Source organism: Aythya ferina (genome assembly GCF_964211825.1).
Source record: "Aythya ferina genome assembly, chromosome: 2".
In the NCBI taxonomy this organism is placed as follows: Eukaryota; Metazoa; Chordata; class Aves; order Anseriformes; family Anatidae; genus Aythya; species Aythya ferina.
Window position 1 is genome coordinate 78,150,330 of NC_140297.1, and position 18,002 is coordinate 78,168,331.

Genomic DNA, 18,002 nt, shown 5'->3' on the forward strand with positions numbered 1-18,002 from the left:
CTCTTTGTGTTTTGGCCTTTAATATACAGTTTTCGTAATTGTGAAAAGTTTACTACCTTCCATATAAAGGGCAAATTAAGTACTTAGGGGGCCTGTATAGATCCATGCTGCTACACCACCAAGACTAAGGAAAAGTTTTCAAAGGGAAAGCTCTGCTCAGGTGGGAGCATGATCTGTGAGAATTACAGATCTCTAGATAGTATCTTGATGAAAAATAGTCTCAGTCCTAGCCATCAAATCCATATGAATAATGTGTATAGAGAGGGGGAAGACAGTAATGGGAATGATATACATGTATATATTTGCTGGCACCTCTGGATACCTGTATGGATATAAAGAAGCAAAGAAAAGATGAGTCAGAAAAGACTTAAAGTTTCCTAACAGTAATTATAACAGACAGTTGTCTAAAACAAGCAGCCAACCAGTGAGCATTTATATGTGAAATAAGTGGCCCAGAGCACTTCCTTGAGGAGATGCTGACACTCCTGCATTCTTCACAGATTGTGGAGAATCTGAAGTATCTCACTTCTACCCCTTCGGTCCAATATAGTTCAGCAGTAGGGACTGAACAGTGACTTCAAGGTATATCTTGTTGCATTTGAAATAGAGCTATCGTGACACACCAGCCTTCTGGACAGTGACCTGTTTCTTTTTTTTTCTATTTCAGCTATCACTACTTTTGCATAAAAAAGGTATCTCGAAAGTATGTCGCTGTGAGTCATATTCCAAATACTGGAAGAATGCTGATGGCACTAGTAAAATCCAGAACTGAAGCTGCAGTGCTCTCAAGGTAACAGCTTCATACAAATTAGGGGGATAAAATAAAAACTGGTTGGGAATTGGAGATGTGACAGTGTACTGTGCAGAGAGCAGATTGACCCTGAACCAGCAGTGGATTTCAGTTTTCTTTGGGGCAGCCTATGGACATTATTCCTGAAGGATTAGTTCATTCTCTTGCATAGATAGTATATGCACCTGAAAATAATTCAGGTGAGTCTTGAGGTAGATGTGGAAGGGCAATCCCAGGTCACAGGGCTCCTATCATAGACAAAATAAAATAGAATGGAGGAAAAAAAGGGAAGAAGAAAAGAAGGGAGGAAGAAAGAGGAGATTATGAACAAAACCATTTTCAATAACAAGTGATATGGACTCCTCCAGAAACACCTGATGAAGAAAAGCAAACCTTTCAAACAAACATCATAGCAGAGCTTTTCTCTGAGACTTTTTCATTTTCCTAATTTTTATAATATCATTTTGCTTATGTTTTCAACATTACAAAGCAAACATCCAATATGATCATGTTTTAAATGAATATTTAAAACATTGTTTTTCATTCAGAGCCATTTGTTTCAATAAAATTTCAGAATTTTCTTGAGATATTTCATTCTCTAGTCAGCTCTTTAAAAGAATATGAAAAGGTTAAAGGACAACATCAGCTCTGCCTCCTTTAAAGTACTAAAATGGAATCCATTCATAAATATATGGTCATATAGTAAGAAGGTTTTTTTTAGTCATCTGTAAGAAGGTTTTTCTAACTCTTCTCCATGATATATACAGGCAAAAGAAAAAAAGTTACAGAAATTGTTACAGAAAATCTTCCTTTTAATTCTGGTATAGAAATCACCAGATAAGATGAAAGAAGGTCTCAAGGCTCAGTCAATAGATCTAAATTTAAACTGAGATTATTGGTACTTCAGCTGTTGGGTGAATTTTATTTATTTATTTTTTTGTTAGTTTTATTTTAAAGCAAAAGTTCCTTTTTATCGTATTACATATAGGAAAATAGGTAAAAAGATTTTATTGAACAGCTATAATCCCCCTAAAAGGAACAGCATATCTGTGAATGCTGTAACAGGTATTTCTACTAAATCTTTGTGTTGACTTATTATACATGGACTTGAGTGTAGCAGAAAAAATAAACTTCCAGTAATGTCATTGTTATGATTTATTCCATTGCCTTTCTCAATGGAATACAGTTTTGAAACTGCATTGAACAGCTAATTAGTGTTGCAAATGGCACAACCAAGCCTGAGTAATGAGAATAATTATTAACAAAGGAAAACTTTTATTTATTTATTTATTTATTTTACTAAAATATAACCTCCTATTTATAAACTCAGGAACAAAAGCAGCTTGTCAGCTTCCCAATCCCACAATCAAAAATAGCAGAAGGGTCTATAGGATCATACAGTAATTGATCTGCAGAGACAATTCACTATTTTTTATACCAGTACACAAATATGTACGTAGGCAAGGAATAATAATTAAGAGAAAGCTCCCTTACTCATATTGGGTCTCTTTCACATTTTCACATTGCACGTATTACTGCTAAATTTTTCTGCTTTTTTTTTTTTTTTTTTTTTTGCGCTTGGAGGCACAGATTACTGTTTCTTCTGTACATAACAGAACTTGACAGTAATGGGAAATACATGTAAATTCTCCTGAGCTCTACCTGCAAAAATACAGTGGCTCTCTTCTTGCTAGCTTCAGCTGGAATTGGACATATGAGCTAATGTTGGCAAGATGTCACAAGACAAAGATACTCCTTTAATTAAGAATAAAATATATAGAAATATGTTGCTCACTACTCACAAAGAGAATAAGTAGCTCAGCCACTACCCAGTGTGCAAAGAGTGCAGTGAGATGTACCAGGAGAAAGAAGCACCAACCCAGCAATTAGAGTTAGAAGACATGTACAGAAATGGTGAACCCATTGTTATGTACTTGGCTGCATGTCTCAGTTATGTACTTGGCTGCATGTCTCACTAGCCCCCAGTCTTTCATGCTGTCACATCACTGAACCTTTCCTCTTGGCAAGGAGTGGTAATGTCCTTCAGCCTGGCTTTTCTGTAAGGGCTGTGTAAGCACTGCTGTTGATTTGAATGGGTGCAATAGGTATGGTGTTTCCCAGCAGTGCTTCCCAGCTTTGCTGTTTGTCACCAGATCAGCTGCTGTGCCTACCTGGTAAATCAGGTAGCAGAATCTGGCTGCATTTAAGAAGAACAAGGAACAGGCCAAAGACCTGTTTGGCTGATGTACAAATGGCCTGTTTAGGATAGGAAACACACACAAAAAAGTAAGAATTACAAATGGAAATACAATGTTGCTGTTTTTTCTTAGCCATGTAAACATATCAAATATGAAATGAAATACAGTATTTTCATTGTGTTCATCTGAAGAAAAGAGGTTGCAATACAGTGGCTCATATGAAATAAATCCGTACTCATCAGTGCATGAAATAGACTGCACTTTGCTAAAATGGATTTTAAAAGTACTTTCAAGTAACATCCCTTTCACAAGTCCATCAATTAATTTTGTAACTGTGGAGTAACATTTTCAAATGGTTTACGATTATCTTCTTCCCTGGTAAGTTATATAGAGGAAGCAGTAAAATTTTCTGAAATACAATGCTTCAAATAAACTGAAGCACCTATCTTCAGAAGAGCTCAACCTGAATGTTCTCATTTGGAAGAACTTTACTTAACTTTACTTTAGTGAGACTGGAGGTGCAAACAGTAGTAGAAGATCAAAGTACTTCATCTGATTTTTATTTTTTTATTTTTTAAGCTGATGACATCCTTCTGAATACTGTGCTTCATTCTCCCTGTTTAAAAATGAAAAAATACATACCTTCATCACAACTTTGTTTCAAGTGTCTGGTGAGCTACACGTAAATGCAGAACATTGCAAATGATACATACAATTATTATCGTAAACTTATGCCTAGATTTCTTTACAAAGCATAAAATGTATTACACAGAAAACGAGTTATAATTTATTGTATATTTGACTTTAACAATATGAACATATCTTCTAAAATTGCATGTAAGAACAAATATTCTCCCTTTATTCAACTAGATGCTAATTTACTTGACTAATGGCTCTTCAAAAGTTGGCAGATAAATGATTTTTAGCCATGCTTTAAGTTAGATCTGACATTCAGTCATGAAATACCAAAACAAAACAAAACAAAGCAAAAAAATTTGAGTGGTTTCAGATCAACAGTTACTGATTTACCCGAAGTATCAGTACAGGCTGGGGGATGACCTGCTGGCTCCAAGGAGAAGGACCTGGGGGTCCTGGTGGACGACAGGTTGACCATGAGCCAGCACTGTGCCCTTGTGGCCAAGAGGGCTAATGGGATCCTGGCAGGCATTAAAAGGAGTGTGGCCAGCAGGTCAAGGGAGGTGATCCTCCCCCTCTACTCTGCCCTCCTCAGGCCTCACCTGGAGTCCTGTGTCCAGTTCTGGGCTCCCCAGTACAAGAAAGACAGGGATCTCCTGGTAAGAGTCCAGCGGAGGGCCACAAAGATGATATGGGGCCTGGAGCATCTTCCCTATGAAGAAAGGCTGAGAGACCTGGGTCTGTTCAGCCTGGAGAAGAGAAGACTGAGAGGGGATCTCCTCAGTGTATATAAATATCTGAGGGGTGGGGGACAGAAGGATGTAGCCAACCTCTTCTCAGTGGTTTGTGGGGATAGGACAAGGGGCAATGGCTGCAAGCTAGAGCAGAGGAAGTTCTGCACTGACATGCGAAAGAACTTCTTCATGGTGAGGGTGATAGAGCATTGGAACAGGCTGCCTAGGGAGGTTGTGGAGTCTCCTTCTCTGGGGATATTCAAGGCCTGTCTGGACGCCTACCTGGGCAGCCTGCTCTGAGGAACCTGCTTTGATAGGGGGGTTGGACCCAATGATCTTTTGAGGTCCCTTCCAACCCCTACAGATCTGTGATTCTGTGATTATCAGATAGCAAGTGAAACTTCTTCAATAAGCCAAGCTGTCCACATATGCATTTATCCATAAAATTCAAACTGTCTTAACTGATAAACCTTTCTCCATACCCATATTCATCCTGCGTTCTCAGCAAGTCTGGAAAGGAGACAGAGGCTTGATCTTTAAATTCCAACTCTTTGAATAGACCTGAGATTAGTAGTTGTCATAAGATAACATACAAAGAAATATATGATAACCAACAGAGAAATACCAATGTGAGAAAAAGATGATGTGTGCTTTTCTGTAGGTAAAAGTCAAAGGAAATAGTTTGATTCCAAAGTAGACAAAACCCACCATTTTAACATTATCTTGATCACAATAAAATAAGGTTTTATCCAGTAACTTATAAAAGCTAAAGTAATTTTTAAAATAGCAACTAACCCCATGCCACTAAATCTGTTCATATAGAGGATCTATTTGGAGATACTTCAAGTCTCCCTTGAAACATCTATCCTAATGGGCAAATTCCCTAATGTTTAAAAACAATCTTCACATTCCTTTTTGAATATCTAGTATATCTTATTATTTTTCTTTGTCACCTTCCTTAACATCCACATCATTCTCAGCATCTGTGTACATTTTTTATCATTGTATCATACTGCTTTTCTTTTTTGTACCTCTATTACATAATTCTCTTATTTATTCTTTGGATTACATCAGTGACCTTAATGCTTTTTATCTGCTGAGGATGTCTCACCTGCCCCTCACCCTAGAGAGCTACTGCTTAGGCTGGTTGTGTGCACCTCCACACTTGGTGTCCCCAGTTACACACCCTTTGGATATTATTATTAGTGTTACTATTTAAAGTAACACTGTTTTCTTCTGTTGAAGGCCGAGTGTCCTTGTGATAGTCTTCTTCAGTTCTGGTGGCTTCAGGTAATATTTGGGACTCAGAAGTATAAGGGAATAAAAATTAGATTTTGGAAGGAGACACATTCTGAGAAACTCAACACCCCAGTTTAGACTAGCTCCTCCATGTCTGCCATTGCCCTGTCTGCCAACATACCCTGTCTTTTCCCTGGCTTGTTGTGGTAAGGTTATATCTGGAAAACAAACAAACAAACAAAAAAAACCAAACAGGTTGATATGCTTGTGCAGTAGTAGGAAAGACAACTACCACATGTTGGAAAAACTCTGAAGCAGTTTCTGTTCAATTTTGATTGCTGGAGAACAAAAATCAACCAGTGTGTATACATAATATAATCAATGAAGTGAAAACAGCGGACACCATGAAATGTTTAGTGTATTTCTTTGATTTGCGATATTACAGTTTGCCTATGCAGACAAGTTAGTGAAAATTAATGAATATAAATTAGAGCATAAATTTTCAGGGTTCTCAATACTTGGTGCTGTCTGGCTGGAAAATTCTGCTGCCTAATACAAGCTTCTTTTTTTGTGAAGCCACTTATGCCACTTGCAAAGTAAGGCATAATACCCCATGGGTAGGAAGCACCGAGTGTTTGCAGGTGAAGTTAATAATAAGTGCTGACTGTGCTATAAATTTACACCCTAGATTGCTGTAAATGGTCTTCTCTGTGTAGGAAAATCCTTGGAGAGACAGTACAATTGTCTGTTATCATCTATAGTTGCAAAATGCATTAAAAGCTGTCATTTAAGAATTATATATGCCAAGTTTAAATTAATTAGATACAAGGCAAAGAAAATGACTGTTTCGAAAAGAGAGCATGATGAGTGACCTTTCTAAGTGGAAACAAAATTGTTTAATTGAATGTTTCAGGAAAGGGTTTTTTTTCTTTTTTTTTTTCCCTGTCAAATCACAGGAGTTATAGAGCAGCTTCAGAAGGCTGTAGTGTGTGTGGATGGAATGTCATTTCCTGATCTTTACAAAATCTAATTTTGTTCCTGTCTGTCAGAAAACACCAGAGACAGGTGGTGTGTGTGTGTGACTTATTTATTTATTAGTTTGTGTGTGTTTTTTTTTTTTTTTTTTTTTTTTTTTAATATAGTTTCGGTGAGTTATGTATTTTTACATTTGGTTTAGATGAATAAGAAGTATTTCAAAGACAAAGAGTGTCTGAATAGTTTTAAATATAGGTAGAGGAATTGTTTAAGATAAAAGAAAACAGCTAATTGCTTGGGGGAATCTAAGGCTTTTTTCATGGATTTTTCTTTTGACAATGCTTTACTCTGTCAGACAGACAAATCTTTGCCCATTGCTGGTGGATAAAAGAGACAGAGACAAAATTGTTTGAGTAGTTCTGTCTGTTCCGAGTTGTATACATTAGCAATAGTCATAAAAGATATTTTTATCCCCTTTTCTATTCCAATTTGAGTCACAAATCTGTGCTTCTTTACACAACAGACTTTTGAATATAACCTGAAAATGTCTCGGGTAGACAGATGAACCTAACTAAAGCTTCATCAACTTCCTTGAGCACTTCTCTATGGTCAGTAGGAGGTTGGAGCCTGAGGCAGAGTACTTGTACATGGAAGGAATTCCTGTAATCTTGTATCTGATTTACTATCAATTCTGTTGGGGAGTGTGTGATGTGTGGAGAAGGAAAGAAAAGGACAAATAATGAACTTCTGGTTTACATGTTGTTTTGTATTTTCAGTGTGATTCAGTAGGAATTATTCTAAACTGCAGGCTTTTAACATTACAAAAAGTTTTGATTTAGAAAAACCTTCTGCTTTTAGACACTGAAAATATGTATCAGCTTGTTCTGAGTTTAAGTTTCAACAATACATGAATTTCATAATGAAGTTAAGAGAATGGTCATGCATAGTACATGCTTCTTTTGCTTTTACTTTATCCTAATTATTTTCTAATTTTAAGTAACCAGTGACTGTCTTTCCCTGAATATCTCAATATTACTTTCATATGACATTAGTCAGCTGATGCTGACAGAACAACCCATTTTTTTTCTCTTTTTGTAGTAGGAACTGCTTCTTAACTTTTGGTTCTGCTTTTTTTCACTGTATGCAGTTCTGTCAGCAAGTTTAAGGTTTTCCAAGCTGAGTGGTCTGTTCAGTTGATTTATGAAGATTATAAATAAAGACCTAAATACTTAAAGAAATTCCATCTATGACACAATTCCTCGTAATAAGATTATCGTTCTTTTATCCACCTGCATAAACTGTTATGCCTGCTCTGGTGCTAAAGTATGTGTTTTTGAAGCTTATCTGGAACATACTTTTTTGCACAAGGGAGAAACTTATCACTGAAATAACATTTTATATTATAATGTCTTCCACCTGTGCAGAATATGCTTCTGTAGATCACCTGCTCACTCAGCTCGATTGAAGTGTGCTAGTCTTCAGAGGCTCCTAGAAATGAAATCTAACCTTTTTCTCACCCACTTTGTGCTGCAAAGGCTGGATGGCAGACAGCATATAAATAGCATTTGAAGAAAAAACTTAAGCTGTTGAACATTACCCAACTAGAGAGTGAATAAAGCGTGTGGTCAGATCTTTATCTTGTATTGACAGGTAGAATCCCAGTGAGAGTTCTTCAGGGAAAACATTATTTCTTAATGTTAACTTGCTCACAAGTAAACTCTTATCTGCATGCAAGTGGTTTTGCAACTCCTTGCTCTTAGAGAGGTTTTTGCTGCTAAAATGATCATTCTTGCTGTTTTCAAATCTCCCTCTCCTTAAAAAATGGTGGGCAGAGAGCAAGACGCAGTCTCTCCTGACTGCAGCACCACACTTCTAAGCAGTCCTTCTCCTTCTGTTCATCTTCCGTAGCATAATGCAATGGATTGGGAAAGCCAGGGACCAAGAAGGCTGCTCTGGAGGTCCAGAGGTGAGGATATTCTTTGAGTCGTTGACACAACTATGTGATTTGCAACCTGCTTGTTTTTGGGTCTGCCATCATTTAAAAATAGGGATCCTGGGGGTATGACTCAAGATTGAGCCATGGACTTGGTAAGCAGTGCTCACTGGGGCAAGAGGAGTCTCCGTTTGATTATGCTTCTGGAGCAAGGTGAGAGAAGAGGGCTAAATATGATTCAAATACTTCTCAGGTATGTGATTAAAATGTAGTAATAGAACGAGATCACTCACTGGATTAAAATGAGCATGTTTTAGTAATGAAAACATCCTTTTGTGGAGCCCTGGATATGCTGCTTTATCCACTTTATGGCATGACTTGCTTAAAGTTAGTTCAGCTGCTGCAGGTTCCAAGTGTTTTCTGGAGTGACTTTGCAGCAGAGTAACAGTTCAGTGTTGTACCAATTATCAAAAAACTAGCCTGCAGAAATCACAGATGAAATATATGTAATTATACATAATTATATCACTAACATTTATTTCCCCTAACTACACTGTTTGATCTTCATTCAAATCATCAGTAAGTTGAAAATTTTGGAATTTCTAAGCTGAACTGAAAAGGAGAATATGTTGTGATATCTTAGCTCAGCAAAAAGATGAAGGATTGTGAGGTAATACTAGGTATTAGGCTAGGAGGTTATCATTTTCTTTCATATCCTACTTTAGATATGAAGATAAAGCCTTTTGATCCGCTCAGGGTGTTTCAATTTAAAAATAAATAAATAAATAGGAAAAACGTCCAGTTATAAACTGATCAATGTGAGAAAATTGTCTAAAAGGTAGTGCCACTTTGTAGTTGTCACATTGAGAGAATGGTAATTACAAATCTTGATTATTCATTAGGAAATAAATGTATATACTTGATAAATTAGTTTTTCTATTTCTTGCTATATCTGTGGCTTGGTAGCAAAGAAATACAACTGTATAGACCACGGTAATATAAAAAAAATGCTAATGCAATTCTGACTGCAAATCTGTGTCATCAGGAAGAATGATATCCTAAAATTCTAATTAAGCTAATTAGAGCTTCTGAGTATGGATTGAAGTAGATAAAATATAAATTAAGTGGTAATTGGGCTCTGTATCATCTTAACCTAATCTAATAACTATCAGTCTTTAAAAAAATACATAATTCTTAAAAATGTAATAATAACGTTCATAAAATAGTTGAAACTTTACATGATGCACTTCAATACTTCCTTGTTCAAGCACACAAGGACAAGACTTCTAGCCTAATCCTTCTGAGTTAAGAGCTGAGATGTTTATCTGAATTGCATAAACCTTGTGAACTCCTGCTCTTCCAATATGCTTTGCAGCAGAAGTTTTCTAAACTCTTTGCAGCTCATAGTGATAAAATTCTCAATACTCTCCTCAGAGATAACACAACTTCATGCCTTACTTTCATTGCACCCTTTTAATTTTTTTTAATGGAATGAAGTTTGATGAATTTGGAATATGTGGATTGTGTGCAGAAATTACTTGCAATGTTGATAAACTCTACCAGGAAGATGCCTTGGTAAAAATATAACTTACATCAAGGACAGATACTTCCATATATCTGAAGTGTATGTGAGAATCAAGATCTCCCAGAGTTGTTCTCATGATTTCTTACATAAAAAGTCCTGTTTTCTTCAGGTTCATATTAAAGTAAATAATTTTTTTCTTGAGAAAGAATTCAAAATTGGAACCAATCAATACTTTCTTTTTCATCTAATGGATCTAATGGGAAATCAACAATGAAATCTTACGTATGAGCTAACGTTCCCCAGAGTATTATCTAGGATTGGTTATGAATTGTCAGAACACAGCGTAGATCAATGAATTGGGAATATGAATGAGGAAAATAAACATTTGTTTCTTCACTTAGCATTTCTAAAATTCATGAACTTCCCCTCCTTTTTCTGTTTTGAATTTTGTCAAGGAGTTCATGAATCAGCTGGGAGTCAGCAAAACATTAGCATTAATGAGTTCATTTCCACACAAATTGGCTCATTATCATGCTGACTTCCAGTGTTTTGTGACAGTCATGAACTCAGTTCTCCTGCAAGGAGGTCTCACTCAAAAGAATGGGAGGAGGGAAGAGGGAGTTTTAAAATAAAAATAAGTTTTTTGTTTGTTTGTTTGTTTGTTTGTTTAACAGGCATAAAATATTATCAGTTCATTGATGCAGCAAGCCCTGTGATTTCTCTATAGTTGGTTTTAAAAAACTCCAATTACAAAATGTGCTTGTTTCATTTGTCAAAATGTACTGATTCTGCCTGGTAGCCAGTGAAAACTAATATCTAGAATCTGACTTTGAAAATTACATCAAGGAGATCTAATTTCAATTTTGTAGCAATATATTTGACCCTAATTATTATAATTTAATGGAAGTACATTCAAATAAATTGTACATTCTGGGAAAAAATACTTTTTGTAGTACCCAAATAACCTTCCAACAGTTCTCTCATTATCTGATGCATATTAACTTCAGAATACTCGCTGTTTTGCGTAATGCCATATTTGTGCCATTACTATCAGATTAATGATACTGCTTGTCATTCTGGCTTTATCAGAAACAATGCTTGAATGTCAAGCTGCTGGGTAATCTTTTTGAGTGAGACATTATGCTCGTTTCCCTTCAGACCAGTGATTTGGTCCTTAATCCATTTGAAATTCATTGTGATTATTCCCAGCAGGTTTATGAACTGTATTACAGTCCTAGACCTGCAGGCTTCATTGTCCCATAAGGGCTGGTAGGATGAAGTAGGTATGGTTTATTCCATCATCCCAATTGGATCCTTAATGCAGATGTAGATTAGTCAGCCTCCTTCTTCATGTCAGTTCTGGAATGGTGTGAATTTATCCTCTGACCCAAGATTACAGTTGTCTCTTTATATCCTTTACCTTCACTATAGGTCAGGTCTGTGTGTAACACTAGTTCTTTTTTCCATGCATAAAGACTGTCTAAAGACTAATCAGATTTGCATTAATTACCACTAGCTATGACCACAGCAGTGCAACTGCACTTTAATGACTTTGAAAAAATCTGTGTCCATAATATACATCACATGTTAATATAATATTCTTTGACATTTCTGTCCTTCCGAAGTCTTCTATCTGTCACAATGTAATAAATCCATGATCTTTAGTACTTATATCTCCAATACGTATTTTTCTCTGAGTGAAGTTCTGTGACCTCTTTTGCACAAGATGTCAAACTGAAAAGTGTTTTTTATGCTCTTTAAATCAGCAATAAATATTTATCTGTCAGTTTTAGACTCCAGAAGCTTATCAAATATATATGAAAACACAAGAAGTGATGCTACACCCATTTATTGCCATATTTTATTGTTGGTGAGCAATCACTCTCCTGCTATGGAATGTTATAGAAGCCCCCAGATTGTGTATTTCCAGTTTGCTGCCAATTACTCCATTAACTGAATTGTGCATGCATAATATATGAGAAAAGTTAAATGTCTTTTGAATACTATCCTGCCCATTAAAAGTAGTGCACTCAAATTTATAAAAATTCATAACTAAAAAAAAATAATAATAAAAAAAATCTATAAACTTAGGAATGGATGTTTGAGTTGAGTGTTTTTGAAAAGATTTTAGAATATCTGTTTTAAAAGGTCCTCTGGGAATCTGATATTAGTTCAGATTTTAAGTATCTGTATTGTAATGCATAAAATGCACTAAATGTAATAAAATTAATAAAATAAAATAAATAAAATAAAATGTAATAGGTGCTATGCAAGGCCATGCCATCCAAAAGTTAGCTTAATTCTCATGTTGTCACGTTTTATTGCCTTCTCTCTTTTTTTTTTGGGGGGGGGGGAGGGAAGGATTTTTTTTTTTTTTTACTGTTTTGCCTTCTTGAGTGGTTTAACATTTCTTTCAGTAGATATACCATGTCTGAAATCTTGGCTTTGATTTTTAGTAATACCTCTTACGTTTATATAAGTTGCAAAGCATTTTGTCCAGAAGCATTCTTTGGTTCCTGTGGATTAACCTCCTGAAGAAAACTTTTTTTTTTTTTTTTTTTTTTTTCCTCTCTTTTTATTTCTTTCTCACTACAGACTTTGGTTCTCTGATATTTTAAATTTTCCACTGATTGTATACATTTGGTCAGCATCCTTGAAGACAGAGTCAATGTCTCCCAATATTATGGACCTGGAGCTTTCTACTGCATAAGCATGGGTGGTTGGAATGTGTTGACCTTTCTGTCAGAAAGAGATTTTTCCATTTCAGTGAGTTGCACTGTAGGCTAAAATATTTTTCTGATTAAAACTCAGATGCACTGCATCCCTGCAAATGTTCTATGATTAACCCTTATGGTCTTTAGCAGGCATGGACATTCACCTATAATTTGCAATTGCCATAGCCCAGCCTCAAATAGCATTTTTAAAAAGTGTTAGATAATGAAGAGAGATTCTCTACAAATTGACTGGTAAGCAATCATGCAAAATCTGCATTCATAGTTCTGTATCAAATTCAGCAAATCTACAAGGGTATTCAGTTTTTGATTTAACTGATAGAGCACTTTCAGTAATTCTGCTTTTTACTTCAGTATCTAAATAAATATGAATAGATGACTAATTCAAGGGGATATTTTGTAAAAATATTTGTTAAGTATACCCACTCTGTGCAAAATAAATTATATGCTGGATAGACCGTAACAAAATATTACCAAAAGAGATCGGGTAAGCTTGTCTATCTGCAGACATACATACATCATTCTGTCCTATATGCAATGTTTGAGAATTACTGTTTTTCCCCACTTATTAGTGAAGATAGAAAAGGAAATGTTAGCAATTGATTTAATTTGTTGATGGCACAAAATTATTAATCCTTCCTCTAAATTTGATTGTTTGGCTTTAAGCAGGTGAAGTTTTATGTTTGCAAAGTTTTGCAATTTGAAAACAAAAAGTGTTGTATCGATTTATTAGATAGAGATCTCTGAAGAAGAGTCCTCCAAAAATGTGACCTCAGATGATCATGTATCAGGCCATTCAGGAAAACCAATAGCAGTAACACACAAATCCATCCTGGAATTTTCTTTGGGCAGAATGATCAATAATTTTAAATGAGACTCTTACTGTAAGAGGATGTTGAAAAATGTGAAAGATGTTATTGAAAATAAAATAGCTTTTATCTGGTAACAAATTGTTATGAGTTACCTTTTTGACATCGTTGCCAGAAACTCATGTAACAGTATATAACAGATGTCGGTGTATAAATTGGGCAAAGAATATTTCATTCTGCCTTGCAAATAAAAAAAAATAAAATAAAAATGATGTTTTGCAGTAGCTTAATTCAAGCATAAAACTGCATTTTTCAATCAGTAATTATGGCTATATTTAACATTCTTTAAAATACCAGGAAACAATGTTTACTTAGTGCAATTAATGTAGGAGGAACAGGGTCAGCCCAATTGCTACAGAAACCTGTTGTTGGGTTTACGTATTCAAATTACAAAGCGGTGCATACCCATGTACACCAGAGTGTACATGGGTATAGAGATCCATTTGGAGTCATCTGCTGATGTTCCAAGCTGGGAAGTGTCCCCCTGAACATGCCACACCATGGGATGGCCCTAGGAAGACCCATTCCAACTCTCATCAGCAGAGGAGGTGCACTTTGTAGCATGCACTGCAGTTATGGTCTCCTTGCTAGGGCATGGGGCCTAGTGCATGCTTTGCAGACCCCTTTTGGCCAGCACTTTTCAGTGCTGTGGCCTCTGGCTGGAGAATGGCATGCCCGTTTCTTGTTTTGAAGTGAACACGGGTGAACTAATACCTGGGAAACTCTCTATAGAGTCCTGCAGTTTTAATGTAGCCCAAACTATAAAATGTTTAGAGTTTAGTCAAGTTTAGAGCTTAAGCTCAGGCATATGTTATGCAGACAGATAAACCCACTGAAACAGATTAGGCTCTGCCTGTTTGGTGGAGGTTTTAGGCTTCTCAGCTGTACCTGGATATTCTATACAGCACTTTCAGCTGATTGAATTCATACAAAATCAAGTACCCCAAAAACGGGCATGGAGGTGGACTATATTTAGAAAATAAACCTGTAAGTAAAAGCTATAATAAGGCAGTTTTAAGGAAAATAATTGTTCGTGATGCATTTTTTAGTGCTACTGTTTGGTCATCGCCTTTCTGCTTCACCTATGTACTGTATCTCTAAAGACATAGTATGCTGATTAATCTTTCTCTAATTTTGAGTAGCTCATAATGTGTGTTTTGCTTTTACAATTAGACTGTGTTGATGGTGTTAATTGTCAGAGTTTTCTGGAGAATTCAACCTCTGTATAATTAGAAAAACAAGTTACCAGATTTTCTTAAGAGGTTGTAATAAATAAGCATTTAAATTTAATTTAGAATAAACCTGCACAAAATCTGAACCCTCTGGAAAAACAGTCTCACTCCTGATGATTGAGAGATGTTCTCTGGCCTTGTGAAGCCCGGGATGCTGGTACCATTATGCTTTGTAAGCAACAGGAGGCAAATTCAGCATGCACTGTTTGTCAGAAAGTGTGGGCTCTGCAGTGTTTTAACACAAATTGAGCCAAAGAGCCCCAAGCCTTTAAGGGAAAGTGTCATAACGAATAACCTGCTCATCCCACAGGACAAAGCAACTGTGAGAAAGTGGAAATAACTCCTGTAAATGTAGAACAGGAAAGTGGTGAAACAGTGGGAGACCAATTAATTTCAGAAGGCAGCTGATGACATTTTAGAACTGATTAAAAAGAAAATTATGAGAAGAGTAGAAGAAAATTGAAAAAGAGAAAACAAAAAGGTAAAATATATTAAAAGAGATTTCAAGGGAGAAGAAATAATGTAGAAAATGCTTTGAAAACTTACTAAAGCATTTTTCTTCCCATTTTATAAATGATAAAGAGGTAAGTAAACACATTTACTTCAGTGTCAGCTTATACAGATGTAAAAGTGAAAAAAAAAAAAACAAAAACAACAACAAAAAAAAACCTGCAACAACAGATTAGAAACTCACAACAGATAATGCTTTCTAAGAAATACAAGTTAAGTCCTGATAAGAAACAGGAGATGTTGAAGGAACCATCTTCATGGCTGCATGAAGCAAGCATATGTGAAAGCTGTGAAACCACTTAAAATAAGCAAGTGGAGTGGCTAGGAGCAGTGCAGAGGATGTAAGTGCGTGTGTGTGTGTGTCTTTGTGTGTTCAGGCAGCCATGCATGAACAAGGGCAAATTGGAAATGGTCTGGGTACTCATCACAAAACATTTTTCACATAGAATATGTCACTGCCCCCAGCACATTGAAAGAGACATCAATTGAGTATTTCGGATTTTCATTGAGTCCTTCTATCAATGCTATTTTCTCCTTAAATCTGAAGTACTGGTCTGTGTCCCGTTCTAATAGCAATGACAATAAATGAATCCTTCTATAAATGCATCGGTCCATCCCACTTCTTCTGGGGCAAATCAAAGGATGTAGACAAAAGTGCTCTTAGGGTGGGGGACAGTTTGGATAAGTCATCACTCTGAGGCTCAGTACAGCTCTGCACTTGTTTTTACAAATGGGAAGAAAGAAAAGATTTCAGGGAGTTTCCAGGCTTGTAGAAGGCAGTGTTTCATTGATCTGTCACATGGTGAACAAGCAACAGATTTGAAACAGTGATCTGAAAATCTGCAAAATACAGCTGCATATTATTGGTGGATTCGGGTGTGATGTTGATCTCCACACTCTGTCTTAACAGTTCTGATTTTATGGCACATACCTCTCTCTCTGTCTTTTTTTTTTTTCTTTTTTTTAACCCCATCCTCTTCTAATTTTATCCAGATAATTCTTTCCCCCCTTCTTTCCCCTCTTCCCTTTCTTTTTTGATATTTTGAAGGAAAAAACATCAGTTCTTGCTCTACTAAGTGTTGGTCTTGTGTTGCCTTCTTATATTCTCATTTCTCCACTTAAAAAGCAGTGTTTCAGGCTTGTATTGATTCTTTAGTGAGGCCAGTCTGAAATGTCATTTAATATTTTCCCCCTGAATATATAATAAATTCTAAGGAAAATATGGATGGCAGCATTATAGGAAAATGGGTCCAAACACAGAACTTAAAGGAAATTTGACGAGTTTAGCTACTGGGTAGTTTGCATTACTATCACAATGGTGATGATAATATCTTTTGTGAATGTTTGTCGTGTTCCCTTCTCAACCAGCTCCCCTCAGCCTCCCATCTTCCAGACATATGACTGACATAAGAGAGGAAGACTCTCTGACATTAACAGGGAGACTCATTTAGCTAGAGGTAATTGATTTGATTTAACTTGCATAATAGAATTTATTTTCACAGGCCCTAGCAGAGCAAGAAGTACTCACAGTCCATTCACAGAGAGAATGAGATTCAGAGAGAGAAGAGAGAAGAATAAATACCATTCTTCAATTCCTATCTCCCAGTGAAGCAAAGAATGAAGCTCTTTGCTAAGGATCCAAGGCATTCTTTACTGGTAACATACAGGCAAAAAATCCCACCCTTTGTTTTTTTTTTTTTTTTTTTTTTTTTCTGTGAAGAAGTCAGTTTTGTTTGTATTTTTGTATTTTTTTTTTCTTTTTCCACTTTTTTTCATATCTGGCCAGATAACTTCCTCCCTCTCCTCTCTCTTTTTTCTCTGACACATGAAATTCTGGCCACCTATGAAATCAAGAGATACCTAAACAGGTGGTGTAATTTTATGATTGTTGGTTTTTAATCCTTCTTCTGAAGCGTCAGAAGGTTTCATAAGATAAGTTGAAACCAAGCTTATCTTAAACAAATTGCACCCACTGGAAGAGCATCAGGCAGCAGGAGTATCTCCCTCCTCCCATCATACTTTCCATCTGTAGCTGCTAAAGAAGACTTCTGTGAAACATGCAGTTGTGGGTTTGGTTCATTATAATGTGTTTGGAGAGACAGATAAACCAGTGCTGTTGTTCTTGTCAGGTGCTAGGTCTAATACAAACTTAAGAGAATAAATATGATGACTTACAGCAAAAGGTGACAGATCGTTCACCTTTTCAAGGGTCGAACCAGAGCCAGCCTCAGTGAACAGCCTCCCTCTGCAAGACAAAGTTGTCAAGAGCATGAGTCAGCACAGCACTGGTCTTGCAGTGTTTTCAGAATTGAGCCCTGCTGTCAAAGTAGAGCAGGAAGGAGGAGGGCTGTGGGGTTTTGCAGTGAACCCCCTGCCACGTGTCTCTTGAGAGATGTGTAGGGGAGGCACAGGAGGCAGGGCTGAAACTGTGCTGCTCTTAGTGGGGAGTCTCCAGGATGAGGAACACAGGAGGAAGATGTGTGTAGTTGCTTTCTGCCTGTGCACAGCACAGCTTCCTAATCAGTGGCAGGCCTCTTACTTCCCACTTGTGTCCCCTGTGTCTGGTATTTTTCTTAGGACCTCATGGAGTGCCTCACACACTGGGATTTGTTTTCTCCCTTTGTTATAG

General features: G+C 36.5%; 1 protein-coding gene across 1 annotated transcript in view; it reads left to right on the plus strand.

Moving 5' to 3' along the window:
- LOC311431137 (uncharacterized protein) overlaps positions 1-18,002 on the plus strand; it is a 312,109-nt gene that overhangs the window by 201,616 nt on the left and 92,491 nt on the right. The window contains exons 10-11 of the mRNA XM_084508389.1: positions 668-790; positions 8,481-8,538. The gene's annotated coding sequence lies outside the window, so the exon portion shown is untranslated. The remainder of the gene's footprint in view (positions 1-667; positions 791-8,480; positions 8,539-18,002) is intronic.